At 43.9% G+C, this 19,034-nt stretch overlaps 1 long non-coding RNA gene across 1 annotated transcript; it reads right to left on the reverse strand.

The window, feature by feature from the left end:
• LOC109223063 lies at positions 1,604-2,476 on the reverse strand. The gene is made up of 2 exons (XR_002067517.1): positions 1,950-2,476; positions 1,604-1,865 (listed from the first exon to the last, which is right to left on the reverse strand). It is a non-coding gene; the product is annotated as an uncharacterized LOC109223063 (long non-coding RNA).

The raw sequence follows: 19,034 nt of genomic DNA on the forward strand, positions 1-19,034 counted from the left end.
GCCACTTGCGGAGTTTTCCTACAACAATAGTTATCAGTCCAGCATTCAGATGGCACCGTATAAGGTTGTTTACCTTGAAAATGGTAATTACAATTAGATTTGATTTTATGATTCTAAAAATACGTGATTTATTTTTATGCTAGTTGTTACGCAGTAGATGCTAAGCGTGAGACTAGAAAGTAAGATAAGAGCTTGAAGGTAGCGTGTCAAGCAAACCGAGTGGCTGAGGATCGCGGCCTCGAGCTGGCCTATGCAAGGCCTCGAGGTCGAGCTAAGCGTTAGGCTGTGAACGGCCGATGAAGGCCTAACAATTCTAAGGGCCTTGATGAGGGCTCTTTATGATCAATAATGAGTAATAAATGAAGAACAATTAATGAAACATAGTAAATGTAAGCAATAAATGTAAGTAATGGAATCAAGAGAGAATATACTTAAGTTAAAGAGCAGAGAATGTTTTTGTTCTTTTATTCAATAATATCCTCCTCAAGAAATAACAAGGGCCCCCTTTATATAGGAGGGGGAATCCTAATATAGTGTCACACCTCCTTTTTACACCCGACCCGAGGGGGATATAAGGGAGTTTTTCCACTTTACGTGACATTATTCAAAATGAGATTATTTATTCAATTCAGAGTCGCCACTTGGGATAGTTTAATTGGTGTCCCAAGTCATCGATTTATTTTAAATCCCAAATCGAGGAAAATTTCGACTTTCCTTTTGAAGTCTGCGAACCAGAAATTCTGAATAAGGAATTTTGTTAACCCGAGGGAAGGTGTTAGGCACCCTCGGATTCTGTGGTTCTAGCACGGTCGCTTTAAACTATTATAATTGGCCTATTATCTGAATTTAGTACATGTTTTAGCCTATAGTACATTTTAACTTATTAAACTGCTTTTTAATTATTTTAGGGAAGATTCAACGTTATTTAAAACACGCCTTGAACCACGTCACATGAAATGCACCCGCGATCCACGACACATTTTATTTAACGTTGTTGAGAATTGGAGTTGGGTCACATGAAATGCACACCCGAGTTTAAGGAAATTAATTTAAATAGCGCGCCTAAAGCAACTACGCACTTTCAAGTTTGCGAGGGCCATGAAAAATTCAACTAATGGCACACCTCGATTCTAATTTCAAAGGATGTTTGAACTACTTTTGAGGGCCATAAGTTATGGAATTATTGTGGATAAAGTGTATGATTGAGTTATGGAAAGGTGAGTTATATTAATCCTTATCTATGAAAAAGGGACGCCTGAATTATACCCATGGGCCTTAGCTGCTTTAAAAAAATTTCGACCTACAGTCCAATTAAAACAGAAGTCCAACAAATGTCTTAAGCCTAACCTTCTTACTTTAATTATCATTTCAAGAGGCCCAACCCAGTTGCAAACAAACTAAAGACCTAATCTTTTACGGTGTTACATCTACCACTAAGGCCAAATTCATTTTTAGCAACAGTGAACAAAAGAAAATAAATGCCTCTGAATCAATCAACTCATGTTCTTGTAACCAAAATTAACTGACAATTCTAGGTTCATTTCAGCATAAAACTGAATTATTAAAATTATTCAATCATGAGCACCAACTTAAAATCAAGATATATGGAAAAATAATAACAAAATTAATCAGAGAGAAGCGTGTCAACATGAATCATCATAAACCCATTTGCATATAACATTGAACTGACAACATGCTTAGATCAAATGGTAGATAAAATTAGCTAGCCGAATTTTGGGGAACATATACAAATAGCAACCATTCACATACTAATTTTTACCAATCAAAAGCCCAGTTCATATTGGCTTCACTTCAAACATTCCATCCGAACTTATAGTTAAACAGTGAAGGAGTATTAATCAAACCTATAGATGAACGAAATGGAGGCAGATTTTATAATGCTATGAGATATGTATAGTGGTCACATGATTTGAGGTGAAAATCAGTACCTGAATAGCCGACAAATAGTACACAATGAGCCAAGTAAGGATATGGAGACGAAGATGAATCCGAGCTTAACAAAGCAGCAACAGCGATTTCAGCAACAACAGTCCTTTAATATCTCAATCTAAACTCGAAAATCCCAGAGGTTACACAGAGTATCGGCTAAGTGAAACAACTTGTGAAATCTCGGATATCAGCCAACTTCAAACCCGACAATTCTCACTCGAATTCCATGAGTTAAAAAATCAAAACAGAAACAAAGTTCTCCTCATTTTCTTTTTTATCTTTTATGATTATTCTTTTTTTTCCGGAAATCGACTGAGACAAAGCTAAAAGAAAATTTCCTCTTTGGGGTGAAGAAGAAGATAAAGGGGGTGTTCCTCGTTTTTGGACCAGCTGATGGAGAGTGGCGCTGGTCCTTGGGGTCTGTGGAGGAAGAAGGGAGCTGATCGGAGGGTCTGGTTTCCGTCTCCTTCTTTTAATGGAGCGTCGCTGCTCTGTCTTTTCTCAGGGTGAGGGATCTCCAAATATCTGGTGATCTCTTAAGTTTGTTGATCTATTTAATGTGTATCCCTAGGTCTTTTTAGGAAAATGGGTAATGGGTTAATGAGTTGGGTCGGTTCGGGTCATGGGTTTGGCTATGAGTGGTTTGGGCCAGACTTTTGATAAAAGAACAACCCAAATTTGAATTAAAACCCCATCTTTCAAATTCTCTTTTTATTTTCCTTTTTTCTTTGTTTTTCTTTTTTCTTTTTTTAATTAAAAATCCTATATTATCTAAAAATATGAAATTACACTAATTAATTATAAAAATTATAAAAATTAATTAATTCTAAAAAATCAATAAGCTAAAAATTAAAGACAAAAATTGTAAAAAATAAGCTATTTCTGTGATTTTTCAAATTTCTATAAAACAAATAATTACTGATTAATTCTAAAAATGTAAAACAAATCCTAAATGCAAATGCATGATTTTTTTTGGTATTTTTTTCATGATTTAAATAAATTAAACATGCACAGAAAAATGCAAATAATTAAGAAAATTCTAAAAAAAAATTTCCTAAAATGGCAAATAATTAACAAAAATCTATTTTCTTGGAATTTTATAGGAGTATTACATATAGGGAAAAAATTAGGTGCTCACATATAGTACATATGCATTTATTACAAAGAAACGTAGCTGGTAAAACTACTTAGTAGTCTGGTATAGACTGGTACAATTCTTGCAGGTGTTGTCAGCTTTGACGACGTGCCTAGGGAACTTCCCGCTTATCCATGATAACAATCGATTTGTGTTGCCCCGAGGTCGGATATAAAGAACCCTCGAGGTCGAACCTCGAGCTGTGCCCCGGTCCTTCAAGGTGACGCTACGGCAAGACACAATGATTGTAAAATTGGGCTCTCCAATTTTAGCCGTATACAGATAGTCCCCCCGTTTCTTAGAATGAAAATGATAAGAAACAGTCTTGAACTCTTGAATTTCTTGCGTCACCTCTTTCACCAATTTAATTCGAAGGTTTCTCTTAAGTTCTCGTTTCCCTTCTCTTGTTCCACCACAATTATGGCTGCCACGCCCAAAACTGTTCACCAAGAAGAGGAGAGTTCCACCTCTGCTTCCCGCTCGGTTGGTGGTACACTGCCGGCGTCCGGTGAGCTAACCCCGAGAGGTGTTGTCTCGAGGAGGGACTCTATGTTAGGGAGACCTCCCAATGTTCAGGGCTATTGGGAGTATGCATCGAGGTTCATTTCGTCAATAAGAGAGGGACACCTCGAGGCAGTGAGGAGAGACTACGGATGGGCAGAAAAGGTGGTACTGTAGGTACCTTCCCTGGAAGAGAGCATCATGCCTCATGTAGAGGGGTTTTTGAATGTATACACGCACCCCTTTGCGTTGGGCCCTCTCGACAGAGTCGTGCTCGACGTCTGTCGAAGATATCGGGCTACCCTGGCACAGGTTCACCCGTTGTTCCGGAGGATAGTATTGATGATGAGGTTCTTTGCGGGGAAGCCGGGCTCGAGTTCACTCTTAGCCATCTCATCAGACTGTACCGGCCCTTTCATCACCGAGGTCTGATTACTTTACGATGTCGATCTACCAGGCCCTTTGTTGTCGATGATGAAGAAGATGGGGACCGAGGGTGGATGAGTTGATTCGTCCGAGTACGGACTGTTGATATTATCCTCGTGGAGTTCCTGCCATTTTCTGAGAAATGGAATTTCACACGTAAGTGGTACACTTGTGTTTTTATCATTTTTGCTCATGGTGGAGGCGGATTCTGTAAAGACGCTTTCCTTTTCTTTTTTGCAGCAATCCTGTGGATGCCATACGAGGTCCCCGACCTTACGGATTGGTCTTGGAAGCTGGCAGCCCGCTCGACCTATGATGAGCGTAAGTGGCGAGATCTGTCCAAGGGTAGATGGGAGGCAAAACACCCGGTACGTGCCGTGTAGTTTGTTTTCTTTGAAAGGTACTTTCTTTTATTTGTGCTAACTCCATCATTGTAGGCATTGGGGGAATTTTCTGAGATAAGACCGTGCCCCCTCGAAGAGGAGGAAGGATCGTCGTCTTTGGGACCGAGGAATAATAACAAACGGAAGGAACCCTTGAAGGGCGAAGGTGCTCATAGCGAGACAAGTCCATCCCGGATGCTCAGAGAAGATGTATCAGCTGAGCCTGCAGTACCCGAGGCTTCTGGCCTCGTAAAAATGGTTCCTCCTTTGCCGTTGTCTTCTTTTTCTGTCGAAGGTACTTCGAGGGACATGGATTTTCTGCCGCCGTCTTCTTCTCCCGTCGAAGGTACTTCGAGGGACGTTCGAGGCCAGGGGCCGCCTAACTCAAGCGAAGTCTCAAACGATCACATTCCTATTGGGAGCGGTTCTACTGGGGCTGATGAGACCAGGCCAGTAGATGTGCGCTCAACTTTTGAGAAGGCTCAGCGGCTCTGTTCTGTGGTGAGTTTTGGTCGATTGTATTGTTGCTTCAGCTTTGCACTTTCATTTTCTTGTTGAGCTCCTTTTTCATAGGCCTTTGACAAGCTTAAGTCCAAGCTGCTTCGCCGTGAAGCCAGGTTGCGAAAAGCCTTGGGCGGGGAGAAATCCCTCAGGCTTCTTTGTGACAAAAGGGCAGAGAAGTTGGTATACCTACGGTACGAGGCAAGTCGGAGCCGGAACTACGAAAGCTACCTTGAGGGATAGGTAACCTCTGTTTCGAGGGGGTGCATGTTTCTTCTTCTACCCTCTGAGATTAATATTTTGACACTTCAGTTGCAGAGAAAGTCGGAGGACCTGGTACGCCTTTGGGGCGAAGTTGGTCAGGCCAAGTGTGAGTGTGATGAGCTAAAAGCTCAGGCTGATGCCCAAGTTGCGGCCAAGAAGAATGCTTTGGCCAAGGCTTCTGCCCTCAAGGTGCAATTCTGGAATGCTCGTAAAAACATCTTGGTCCAGATGAGTAGGATTGCAAGGATCGAGTCCGACCTTTTGAAGATGAAGGCTGAGGTCATGGACGCCCGGGCTGAAGCTGAAGAGATTCGAGCTAAGGCTGATAAGAAAGTGGTCGTCTATTTAAAAGACGCTGCTGACGCTCGAGATGAGCTGAGAGGGGCTTTCGATCGAGAGAGTAGAAGCAATGAATATGCTCGGTGCAAATCTCGGAGGGAAACCCTCGAGGAGATCTACGCTAGGGGCTTCGATCTCTCGGAAGAGATAAAGCAGGCAAAGGCGGATGAATATGACGGCAAGTTTCTCTTGTCCGATGCCAAAGATAATGAGGAAGAGGTCGACGGGCCACAGTCCCTGAGGGGAACGTAGACGAGGCCTTTCTTTTCTGATTCTACGTATAATTCTCTTAGAAAACATTGTAAATGGAGCTTTGTATTTTTTCATATATACGTATAAAGGGAAGTCTTTCGGCTTCATCTTTAATGAATTTTTCCTTTGCTTGTGTATGTCTTTCTTTCTTTTGAATTTATACGTTCGAGGTAAAACCCTTAGGTTTACAAATCGGCCCTGAGTCTTGTTGGGCTGGCTCGTAGGCTCTTATGCATTTGCCCTTAGACGTTTTTTAGTTAACTGTTTCGGGCTCAATCTTCGAGTCGGATTTCGACTCGAGCTCATTGACCCTTAAGTTTTTGAATTTTATGCTGACTCTTAAGCTCTTACGCGTTGGGTCGGTACGACCTCTAATGTAGGCTGGTGTCTGGGCTCTTACGCGTTGGGTCGGTACGACCTCTAATGTAGGATGGCACTTAGACTCTTACGCATTGGTTGGTACGACCTTTAATGTAGGCTAGCGCTTCGGCTCTTATGCTTTGGGTCGGTACGAGCTCTAATATAGGTTTTATTTTTCCCTCGTTAAAGACTTTTTGAAGTTTTTGTGTTCGCCTGACTCTTCGACGGTTTGATAAGAACCTCGATTGTGAGCCGTTATACAGCGATAAATGAGCACCTCGAGAGGTTTTGCTCGATGGCTGAATTGTTTCGAAGCCTGTTGTTTGGAGCTGATCTGATCGAAGCTCTTTTGCTTATGCCGAGGGTATCCTGATTAACCGGTTCTTTTTGAAGTATTTTGAAGTAATTTGAAGGCCTATGATTTAATAGCGACGGTCGAGCGTCCCCGAGTCGCGTTGGTTTGGTCGGAGCCTTGTGACCGTAGCCATTGTGTTTGGTCGTAGCCTTTCAGTCCCCGAGTGAAGTAGTTTCGACGTTTATATCGAGGGTATGCCTTTTTAGGGGTCTTACAATTTCGAATATATAGCCTTAACTTTAAGATCGGGATTATGCCTTTGTAAGGTCTTACAAATTTTGACATGCCTTACTTGAGGTCTTATAGGTTTGGTATTGCCTTATGAAGGTCTTATGAGCTCGAGGTTGCCCGCATGGGGTCTTATTGCCTCGAGTTTTCGACAATTCGATGGAGTGACAGTCGGCGACAGTCCCCGAGACATCGAAATTTTTTTTGGCTCTGGAGCCGTTCTTTGTAAACTTGGTGTTGCCTCATTGAGGGCTTACAAGTTTGAAGTTTCCGACCCGGAGGTCATATGGCTTCGAGTTTTTGACGTCAGTCCCCGGGTGTTCGGGAAATTCCTGGCTCTAGAGCCGTTTCTTGTAAAAATAGCATACTTCTTTTTGAAGCGCAAAGCGATTTGACGGAAGAAAAAGTATTCTTTGATTACTTGGCACAAGTATACATGTTTTCGTTGTCAAGGGCTCGATTATTCTATGCGGACACGGTTCGTTCGACCGTTTGGCTCGATACATCATTTTCCTGTCGAGACCCTTTTTGGCTCATATTGGCTTCTCCGAGGAGGTGATCTGCCGGGGGGATACCCCCCAGTATTTGAGGTTGATTGAAGAGAAGCCTTGAATACTTGTTAAGTTCTACTTAGGTAGCATATAGATGTTGCCTCATTAAAAACGTTGCCGGTAAAACCCTTCTTGGGATAAAATCCGATACGAAGGAAAAGAGTGCAATGCATGCTTTAAAACCCAAGGTTTTTGAGTCGGGGGATGTTTCGGCGTCTTCCATCGGACACCTTAGAAGTAGTAGCGTTTGAGCATTGATATGTTCCAATTGCTTGGAAGCTATTCGCCTTCCATGGCACCGAGCTTGTAGGACCCTTTTCCGATCACTCCGAGGACGCGGTACGGTCCTTCCCAGTTCTGGCCTAGCTTTCCTTCATTAGGGTTTTGAGTGTTTAGGGTGACTTTCCTTAGGACCAATTCCCCGACTCCGAAATGTCGGAGATTTGTTCTCCTATTATAGTACCTTTCGATCCTTTGTTTTTGGGCGGCCATTCGGACCAGCGAAGCTTCTCGCTTTTCATCCAAAAGTTTGAGAGCCGCAGTCATGGCCTCGTTGTTTGAGCTCTCGGTGGTGTGTCAGAATCTGGTGCTTGGCTCTCCGACCTCGACCAGTATCAAAGCCTCGACGGCATATACCAGAGAGGAAGTCGTTTCTCCTGTGCTTGATTTTGGATTATATGCCCATAGCACTTTGGGTAATATTTCTCTCCATTTTCCCTTTGCACTTTCTAACTTCTTTTTTAAGTTTTGAATGATAGTCTTGTTTGTGGACTCGGCCTGACCGTTTTCACACGGGTGGTAGGGTGTCGACGGGATTCTTTTGTTTTTGTGATCCTCGAGGAACTGTGTTACTTTGCTTCCGATGGACTGCTTCCCGTTATCACATGTTATCTCAGAAGGGATCCCGAATCGGCACATGATATGGTCCTAGATGAAGTTAATGACTTCTTTTTCTCTTATCTTCTCGAAGGCCTGCGCTTCCACCCATTCTGAGAAGTAGTCAGTCATAAATAAAATAAGTCTAGCTTTACCTGGTGTCGTTGGTAGAGGTCCGACGATGTCCATGCCGCAGCGACAAGACCGAATGTAGCTGTTCACTGGGTTGGTAAATCATTGGGGAAAATCTCTGGCATTTGTCACACTTACGGATAATTATTTGGTGTCCCTTTCCATGCTGTCCCAATAGTAGCCTGTTCTGATCACTTTTCGGACTAAGGAATCGGCACCGGACTGATTTCTGCAGGTACCCTCGTGGATTTCTCGGAGCACATAATCTGTGTCCCCCGGACCCAGACATACTGCTAGGGGCCCATCAAAGGTTCTTCTTTATAGAGTTCTGTTTTCATCGAGTGAGAATCGGGCTGCTTTGGTTCGCAGGGCCCTCGACTCTTTTGGGTCCGCGGGTAGCTTTCCACTTTCCAAATAATTGATATATTTATTTCTCCAATCACATGCCAGGCTAGTGGAGTTGATTTTCGCATGACCTTCTTCGATCACTGATTTGGACAGTTGAATAACAGCCCCTAAGAGTATGTCATCTTCCTCGACAGATGATCCCAGGTTTGCGAGGGCATCAGCCTTGCTGTTTTGTTCTCGAGGTATGTGGATAGGAGTCTATTCCTTGAAGTGGTGCAATGCGACTTGAATTTTGTCTAAGTATCTTTCCATCTCGTCTTCTCGAACCTCGAAGCTCCCATTTAGCTGATTTACTACTAGGAGGGAATCACATTTCGCTTCGATGATTTCAGCTCCTAGGCCTTTGGCCAATTCCAGACCTGCAATCATAGCCTCATACTCGCCTTCGTTGTTAGTCATCTTTGCAGTTTTTATAGATTGCCTGATTATGCCACCCGTAGGCGGCTTCAGGACTATGCCGAGCCCAGACTCTCTCACGTTCGAGATGCCGTCAGTGGACAGGGTCCATACCCCGGAAGATGTGCCTGTTTTTAGTAATGTCGGCCACGAAATCCGCCAGAATCTGGGACTTGATGCCGTTCAGGGTTGATACTCGATATCATATCCCCCGAGATCGATGGCCCATTTGGCCAGTCGGCCCGATAATTCGGGCTTATGCAATATTCTTCGAAGAGGATATGTGTAAAAACACATATATGATAGCATTAAAAGTAAGGTTTCAATTTTCGAGATGCGCTTATTAATGCAAGAGCTAATTTTTCTAGGTGTGGAAACCTGGTTTCGGCATCTCCCAGGGTCCGACTTACATAATAAACGGGGAATTATGTACCTTGTTCTTCTCGAACTAGCACACCACTTACCGCTTTCTCGGATACGGCCAGGTACAAATAAACGTTTCATCCTCCTTTGGGGTGTGGAGTAAAGGCAGGCTTGTCAGATATCGCTTCAACTCCTCTAAGGCACGTTGGCATTCCGGAGTCCATTTGAAGTTGTTTTTCTTTTTGAGTAAGGAGAACAAATGATGACTCATGTCTGATGACCTTGATATGAATCGGCCCAAGGCTACTATCCGCCTGGTCAGCCGTTGCACGACCTTCACATTGTTTACCACCGTGATTTCTTCGATGGCTTTGATTTTGTCAGGGTTGATCTCGATTCCCCTGTTTGACACCATGAAGCCTAAGAATTTTCCCGAACCCACTTCGAAGGCACATTTCTCGGGATTGAGTTTCATGTTGTAGCTTCTGAGGATGTCGAATGTCTCCTGCAATTGAGTCAAATGGTCCTTTGCGCGCAGGGACTTAACTAGCATGTCATCAATATAAACTTCCATGGATTTGCCTATTTAATGTTCGAACATTTTATTAACTAGGCGTTGGTATGTGGCTCCCGCATTTTTTATCCCGAAGGGCATCACATTGTAGCAGTACGTGCACTTCATGATGAATGAAGTTTTTTCTCTCTTCTCGGGGTTCACCTGAATTTGATTGTACCCCGAGTAGGCATCGAGAAAGGTGAGGGTCTCATGGCCGGTCGTGGCATCGATCAAGCGATCGATGTTGGGCAACGGGAATGAATCCTTGGGGCACGCTCTATCTAAGTGTTTATAATCTATGCACATTCTTAGCTTATTCCCCTTTTTGGGAACTACCACCACATTGGGCAGCCATTCGGGATATTTTACCTCCCTAATAGACCCTATTTTGAGGAGTTTTGTTACCTCGTCCTTGATGAATGCGTGCTTTATCTCGGACTGGGGTCTCCTTTTTTGCTTCACCGGTTTGAAACTGGGGTCGACACTCAGTCGATGTGTGGTCATTTCTGGTGGGTCCCTGTCATATCTAAATGGGACCAAGCAAAGCAATCGATGTTATTAATAAGAAATTGAATGATTTTTTTTCCTGAGTTCGGGGGTCAACCCCGTTCCCAGGTATACCTTCCGATTAGGGAGATGTTCGATCAAAATAACTTGCTCTAGTTCTTCAATAGTCGACTTCGTTGCATCCGATTCTTCGGGGGAAACGAAGGTTCGGGGAGCGAGGAAATCTTCTCCATCGTCCCCAGGGGTCTGTTTGCCTTCCAGCTCTTCGAGGTGGAGTGTATAGAATTTGGTGCCTCCCAGTGAACCGCGAACATTTCCTTCACCGCATGTTGTTCTCCGCATACTGTCTTATACCATCTTTTGTTGAAAACTTCATTATCAGATACAGAGTCGACGGTACTTCCCTCATGTTGTATCCACGGCCTACCAAGCAATGTGTTGTACCTCATGTCACCTTCAATGACATGGAATTTGGCATCTTGAACTGCACCGGACATATTGACCGGGAGGGTGATCTCCCCCTTCGTTGCTTCGCCGGCCATGTTGAAGCCGTTGAGGACTCGGGAGGTGGGTATAATCTGATCGAGCAGTACGAGATGTTCTACCATCTTCGACGTGATTACGTTGGCCGAGCTACCTGGATCCACGAGTATACGTTTAATCTGAATGTTATTCAAGAGAAACGAAATTACCAGGCATCGTTATGCGGATGAGACAGGGTCTCGAAATCCTCTTCGGTAAACGCGAGGACGTCCTCAAATATGCGAAGCCGGATTTGCCCTTCCGTTGTAGCGGAAACTTTTATCCGTTTGACCACGGTTTCGTTGGGCGTGAGACCACATCCACGGGAATTGGTTCTGGTGCATCCTCACGGTTTCGTGGTGGTACACCAATACCTGGAACAGCTATACCATTCTCTCCATGGTCCTCACGACCGTTGTTTTCATGTGCATTCATTGAGTTAGATATTTTGACCTAAAATCAAAGATTCTTGGACAAGAAAAAGAGTGAAAGATAACTTGCGTTATGTAGTAAACGAGCAAGAAAACAATCACTATTATTTTTAGCCCCACGGTGGGCGCCAAACTGTTTACCTTGAAAACGATAATTACAATTAGATTTGATTTTATGGTTCTAAAAATACGTGATTTATTTTTATGCTAGTTGTTAGGTAGTAGATACTAAGCATGAGACTAGAAAGTAAGATAAGAGCTTGAAGGTAGCGTGTCAAGCAAATCGAGTGGCTGAGCATTGGGGCCTCGAGCTGGCCTATGCAGGGCCTCGAAGTCGAGCTAAGCGTCAGGTTGTGAATGGCCGATGAAGGGCTAACAATTCTAAGGGCCTTGATGAGGGCTCTTTATGATCAATAATGAGTAATAAATGAAGAACAATTAATGAAACATAGTAAATGTAAGCAACAAATGTAAGTAATAGAATCAAGGGAGAATATGTTTAAGTTAGAGAGCAGAGAATGTTCTTGTTCTTGTATTCAATAATCTCCTCCTCAAGAAAAAACAAGGGTCCCCTTTATTTAGGAGGGAGAATCCCAATAAAGTACATATGCATTTATAACAAAGAAACGTAGCTGGTACAGCTACTTAGTAGTCTGGCATAGACTGGTACTATTCTTGCAGGTGTTTTCAGCTTTGACCACGTGCCTAGGTAACTTCCCGCTTATCCATGATAACCATCAATTTGTGCTGCCCCGAGGTCGGACATAAAGAACCCTCGAGGTCGAACCTCGAGCTGTGCCCTAGGCCTTCAAGGTGAAGCTACGGCAAGACACAGTGATCGTAAAATCGGGCTCTCCGATTTTAGCTGTATACAGAGGCTCTGTATGGTAGGCGATGTAGATCCTCGATGGGTTGGTTCGAGCCGGCGAGGCTAGATTATTGGGCACAGACTTGGTTCAGGATGCTTTAGAGAAGGTTAAGGTGATTCAGGATAGACTCCGCACAGCCTAGTCTAGACAGACGAGTTATGCGGAGCGGAAAGTTCGCGATGTTTCATTTATTGTTCGAGAGCGGGTCTTGCTTCGGGTTTTGCTTATGAAGGGCGTTATGATATTGGGAAGAAGGGCAAGTTGAGCCCAAGGTTTATTGGTCCCTTTGAGATGTTGCGGTGTGTTGGAGAGGTTGCTTGTGAGCTCGCCTTACCTCCCAGCTTGGCAGGAGTTCATCCGGTATTTCATGTTTCGATGCTCCGGAGGTATTTTGGCGATCCGTCTCACGTGTTGGATTTCAGTTCAGTCCAGGGGGACAAGGATCTATTTTATGTAGAGGAGCCAGTGGCTATATTGGACATGCAGATTCAAAAGCTGAGGTCAAAGAATATTGCATCAGTAAAGGTTCAGTGGCGGGGTCAGCCGGTCGAGGAGGCGACTTGGGAGACCGAGCAGGATATGTACAGCCGTTACCCTCATTGTTTCACCACTTCAGGTATGTCTCTATGCTCGTTCGAGGACGAATAATTGTTTTAAGAGGGGGAGGATGTAACGACCCAGCGGTTGTTTTGAGAATTAACGCCTCGATCCCCTATTAAGTGCTTTCCCCGTGTCCTTTTCTGCTACTGTGGTTTGCCGGGATGGTTCATCTTGAGTTTCGGAGTGTTTTGGGACACTTAGTCCCTAAATGAGAGTTTAAGTCTTATAATTTGGACCGTAGTCGGAGTAGTGTAAAGACGGCTCCGGAATGGAATTTCGTCAATTCCATTAGCTCCGTTGGGTGATTTCGGGCTTAGGGGCATGTCCAGATTGCGTTTTGGAGGTACGTAGCTTATTTAGGCTTGAAATGGCGAAAGTTGAATTTTTGGAGTTTCGGGCCGGTAGTGGAATTTTTGATATTGGGGTTGGAATCCAATTTCGAAAGTTTGAATAGGTCATTAGTGTTGAATATGACTTGTGTGCAAAATTTGGGGTCAATGGGACGTGGTTTGGTTGGTTTCGACATCGGCTGTAGAATTTTTAGATTTCAAGTTCACCAGGTTTAGATTAGAGGGTGATTTGTGGTTTTAGCGTTGTTTGATGTGATTTGAGGGCTCGACTAAGTTTGTATGATGTTTTAGGATTGGTTGGTATGCTTGGTTGAGGTTTCGGGGACCTCAGGTGTGTTTCGGATGCTCAACGGGTCATTTTTGGACTTAAGAAGATGGCAGATTTTGCTGGTGTTTTATTGCAGAAGATTTGTTCTTCGCATTCGCGAAGATGATCCTACGTTCGCGAAGAGGAGTTGGACAGGAGGAGAAAATGCTCTTCGCGTTCGCCAGTCTGGGGACGCGTTCGCCAAGGTTTGGACTCCAGTGTATCGTGAACGCGTGAGGGGCATCACGTTTGCGTAGGGAAGTTGGAGCAGCTGGGACCCTGGGAGTTTACTCATCACGTTCACGTAGGAAGAGTCGCGTTCACGAAGGCTCTAGCAGCAGAAGCTTCGCGTTCGCGAGAAGGAGCTCGCGTTTGCGAAAGAGGAAAAATGAGCAGATGAGTTTTGTTCTACGCGAACGCGAGGTGGTGGTCGCGTTCGCGATGAAGGTCATAACTGGGCAAAATTTAAAGTTCAAAATGAGGGTTTGAGTTCACAACTTCAAAAATTGATTGAGAGCTCCGTAGAAGGCGTAATTTGGAGAGATTTTCGGAGGAAGTTTGTGGGTAATGATTCCTAACTCCTTTTTGATTATATCCCATTAATCTAAACATGAATTCATCATTTAATTTCGGAGTTGGGGTGAAAAATTATGGAAAATTGAGGAAAGTTCTTAGGCCGAATTTTGAGATTTTGATCGTGATTTTGGTATTAGATTTGAGTTAATTTGGTATGGTTAGACTCGTGAGTGAATGTATGTTCATAATTTGTGACTTTTACCCGATTTCGAGACGTGGGCCCGGGGAGGATTTTTGGGCGTTTTCCTATTTTCTTACCTTAACTTTGAAGTAATTAGTTAAACTAGTTGCTTGTAGTTTTATTTACGTTATGTAATTGATTTTATTAGATCTGGGCCACTCGGAGTTGGATACTCGTGGCAAGAGCGTGATATCAGATTGATTTTGGGCTTGGTTCGAGGTAAGTGGCTTGCCTAACCTTGTGTGGGGGAAACTCCTCTTAGGATATTGGTACTGTTGTTATATGAATGCCGTGTACGTGAGGTGACGAGTGCGTAAATGTGCTAATTGTTGAAAAACCCCCGTTTTCATTAAGTAAATATCTATGTTTTTCTTTAATTGAGCAAATGCTGGTATGTGAAGCCTCCTGTTTAGCTTAGGAAAGCATGCTTATGTGACTTAACTGCCTTATCTGCTTTAATTGCTCACTTGGATTTTGTGTAGCATGTTTAAAGTAGAAATTTCCTACTTTTGATACGAACTTGAATAGAACTGTAGATTTTCCTGTTGAGACTGTTGTGTATTTACTTTGGGACTACGGAATGGTATTCCGGGAGATCCCCCCTGCACATTTATATTTGGGACTACGGGACATCCCCCTGTACTGGATATTTACTTTGGGACTACAGAACGGTATTTTCGGAAATCCCCCTGCACATTTACGATTTGGACTACGCGACGGTATCCCGGGAGATCTTCTGTACATTTACGTTTGGGACTACTGGACGGTATCCCGGGAGATCCCCTGTTGTTTTTATCTGTGTACTGAGTTATACTCTTCCCATGATTTCATTTCATTGACTATTAGCAATTATCTTCTCTGCCATATTTCATACTGTTTTATCTTTATATATAACCAGTAGGGCCCTGACCCGATCTCGTCACTACTCGACCGAGGTTAGGCTTTGCACTTACTGGGTACCGCTGTGGTGTACTCATGCCCTTTCCTGCACATGTTTTTCGTGTGCAGATCCAGGTTAAAATGCTCAGCCATACTATATGTGGGGCGAGGCGATCCACAGACTTCGAGGTATATCTGCCGCGTCCGCAGACCTAGAAGTCCCTCTCTATTCTCCCTTCAGTTATAGACTTCTTGTATTTTCTTTTGTTTAGACTTCCGGAGTTAGAGCACTATGTATTTCATTCGCTTGTGATTCATGAGATTCCGGGTTTCGGGAGCCCTATGTTTCAGTTTGAGAGTGTTATTATTGTATATGTCGAGCGACATTTTAAACTCTTTTATTAAATTTACCTGTTAGTTGGCTAGTTTTGTATCTTTAATTCATTTTTCCGCAAATTGTTAGGCTTACCTAGTCGCAGAGACTAGGTGCCGTCACGACAGTTCACGGAGGGAGAACTTGGTGCCGTCACGACAATATCCGAGGCTTCCTTACATCAACCTCAAATTCTGGGGGGCAGCACCCTCAAATGTTAACTTTGTAATAAGGAAGGTACTTCGTGTCAAGAGGGTCTCGATAGGTAAAACTTTGTAAGGGCCAAACGGCCAAACGAACCGTGCCCGTGTATATTGCTCGAGCCCTAAAAGACAAACATGTATGCATGTATAATCTATTGAGAGAAGTATTTTTCCTTGCCAAATATTTCATGCCTTAGAGAAAATTTTACTTTACAATTTCTTGCTTTTGGTCTATTGTGGAAACAGGCTTAAGGGCACAACTTACCCCGTACTCGGGGACTGGTGTCTGAAAAATCAATGTAATCAAACTACTAAAATCTCGAGATCATAAGACCTTAAAAAGGCAACCCTCGTTTTTATAGGCCACGGCCATACCACTCGGGGATTGACACTTCGAACAAGTTCGAAGTATAACCGGGAAACAAGCCCAAGAGGTAAATCCCAAGTCAAAGGCTACGACCAAACCTACACGGCTCGGAGACGTCCGAATTCCGTAATAAAATAGGCCTTCAAATATTTTCATAAAACCGGTTTAAAAGGCTACCCTCGGCAAATTTATAAAGGGTTCCGATCACATCAACCCTCAAAAACCCTAAGGGGTACCGAATTGTTCGAACTACCGAACAAGCTTATTTCATGCTAAGGTATAACGAAGCAAAGGGTTTCGATAACACTAACCCTCGAAAACCCTAATGGGTACAAATTTATCTCGTGCTAAGGCACAACAAATTTTTATATGATTAACTTTATAAGCCGAAAAGGGAAAAAAGCCATTCTTTTAAGGCCATATCGGCCTAATTCAAGATCCTAAGGGCCATATCATTTTTGAGTTCAAGAAGTCAACCTCACTCAACCAAAACCTAAGGGTCATCCTATTTCGAGTTCGAACAAGTATTCACTGGATTATAAAGACTACATTAGTCTGACTTCGACCAAATTGCCTAAGACTTGTACTCATGAACAAGGCATGAACGAAACAGATTTTTCACAAGGTAGAAATTGAAATAAAGACAAGTCAAAAAGCAAAGAGATTTTTTATACATATGAATATATTTACAAGGACTGATCAGGGTCCTACACAAAAATTCAAAAAAGAAAAATCCTAAGTGCCTAATTTTCCTCGGGAGTTACATCCTCGCCATTGGGAACTCCTCCGCTCTCAGATCCACTCACGCTCCTGGAATCATCATCATCAGAAGAAAGCAACGTTCTAGCTTCAGCCTCAAGCTCCTTCGCATTCTCGATCTCGACAGCAAGGTTAAAGCCACGAGCACGAATCTCCTCAAGAGTCTCTCTTCGAGACTGACACTTGGCAAGCTGGGCGGCCCAGTATGCTCGAGTCTGAGTAGTATTAGTGACTTCCTTTGCTCGAGCTTGAGCGGCTTCGGCATCAGATCGGTAAACGGTCGCGATTGCCTCAACATCGGCCTTAGCCTTTTCAGCCTCGGATTTCGCCACTACAAGATCCGTGACCAACCGAGCCTGGAGCTCCTCGATTTTCTTGGCTTGTGCAAAGTTCTTTTCTTTCATAGCATGGAGCTGGTTTTCAGCCGAGGTTAATTGAGCTTGAACAGTCTCTTTCTCTGAGGCAAGGTGGTCCATATTTTGCTTCCATGCTATGGTTTTCGCCTTCACCACATCTACCTCTCTACGGAGTTGTCCAATCGTCTCGTGCAGTTGCTGGCCCTATGAGATCAAATTGTTAGCTGCCAATCCCGAACTGAGGCCATGAGCTTCTAAAACTTTATTTACTTTCTCGGTCAATTCATTCTGTTCTTTCTGAGCCGCTGCCAGTTCAGCTCGGAGGCCTTTAATTTCCTCTTCTTTTCGCCCACTAAGAAGTTCATAGGCATTCTTCTCCTCGGTAAGCCTTTGAATGTCGGTCTCATACCGACTTAGTTCCGCCCGAGATTTGGAGAATGCCTCTTGATAAAGCGCCAAGGCCTACATATATAGAAGAAAAGGAATTAGACAAAGAAGGGAAAAAACACAAGTATGATATCGACGAAGGGAATTAAAGCTTACCCGATTAAGAGCCTACTGTGCCTCATTTAAGAGACTCCGCGCTCCACCCGAATCTTTCCTTAACGTCTCCAAGTCGCCTGAGCCAGGGATGTCGTTGATCCCAGTAAAGCAGTCACAGAAAAGGTCCTCCCCTCAGTGGGCTCCTTATATGGAAGGAGCCTTCATGTTCCGGGCCTCCTGAATCGTCTCCTCGGAAAACGAAGGAAATGACGGGGCATCTCAAATTTCAATTGCCCCAAGTGGGTCGCTTGGGGCTTTCGCTTCATCTCGAAGAGCCTCGGGCTCGGCACCTACTACCTCTTCAACGGCCACTTCGCCCCCAGGCAAAAGCCTTTCTACGTGGGGACTTGGGCCGAAGCATCCTCCTCAACCTCATCGAGCTTAGACCGGTCAATATCGGTCTCCATTGGCTCCAAAGCCTTCCTAGCCCCGGTTCTAGCTCGAGTACGAGCTACCAGTCCTAAATCATCTTTTTTTTCTTCTTCTTGTTCACCCTCTTCAGGCTCATCTTGTATCCTGAGGACTGAATCCATCGACAAAGGGATAACATTCCCCTTGCGGATTCGCCTATTTTTAGACTTTTGCTCATCCAGGTTTGTAGAGTTCAAAGCCTCTTTCCTTTTCCACACTTTATTCTGTTTTGGAGCAGACGATTGGGGAGGATTTTCTTCCTCCCCGGATGGGGGCCTCATAACAGCATTTTCTTTGAGGCCTGTATGAAAGGAAACCAAATGAGTATGAAAAGAAACATTTCAGCGAAAATCATCAAGTACGTGAAAAAAGGCTTACCATGATTTTATGCCTCCCATTGGCCCTTTGCCAAATCACGCCATGAGCGCTCAGCGTACGAAAAGGTCGAAGCCAGGTCCCAAACCCAGCTCTCAAGGTTAGGAATTGCACCGGGCATCCAAGAGACCGCTACATGATAGGAAGGGATATCGATGAGAAAAAGCAAAGGAAACAAAACAATAAATGAAAGCTATAGGTGGGATTATACTTACGCATCATATTCCATTTCTGGGGAAATGGCATCTTCTCGGCCGGGATTAGGTCGGAAGTCTTCACTCGAACAAACCAGCCCATCCGCCCTCGATCCTTGTCCTCGTCTATGCTTGAGAACAACACCTTGGTAGCCCGACGCTGAAGCCTTATTAACCCGCCTCGATAGAGACGGGGGCTGTACAGCCTGATAAGATGGTCGAGGGTGAAAGACATCCCTTCGACTTTGCTCACGA

Source organism: Nicotiana attenuata, chromosome 2, assembly GCF_001879085.1.
Source record: "Nicotiana attenuata strain UT chromosome 2, NIATTr2, whole genome shotgun sequence".
Lineage (NCBI taxonomy): Eukaryota > Viridiplantae > Streptophyta > Magnoliopsida > Solanales > Solanaceae > Nicotiana > Nicotiana attenuata.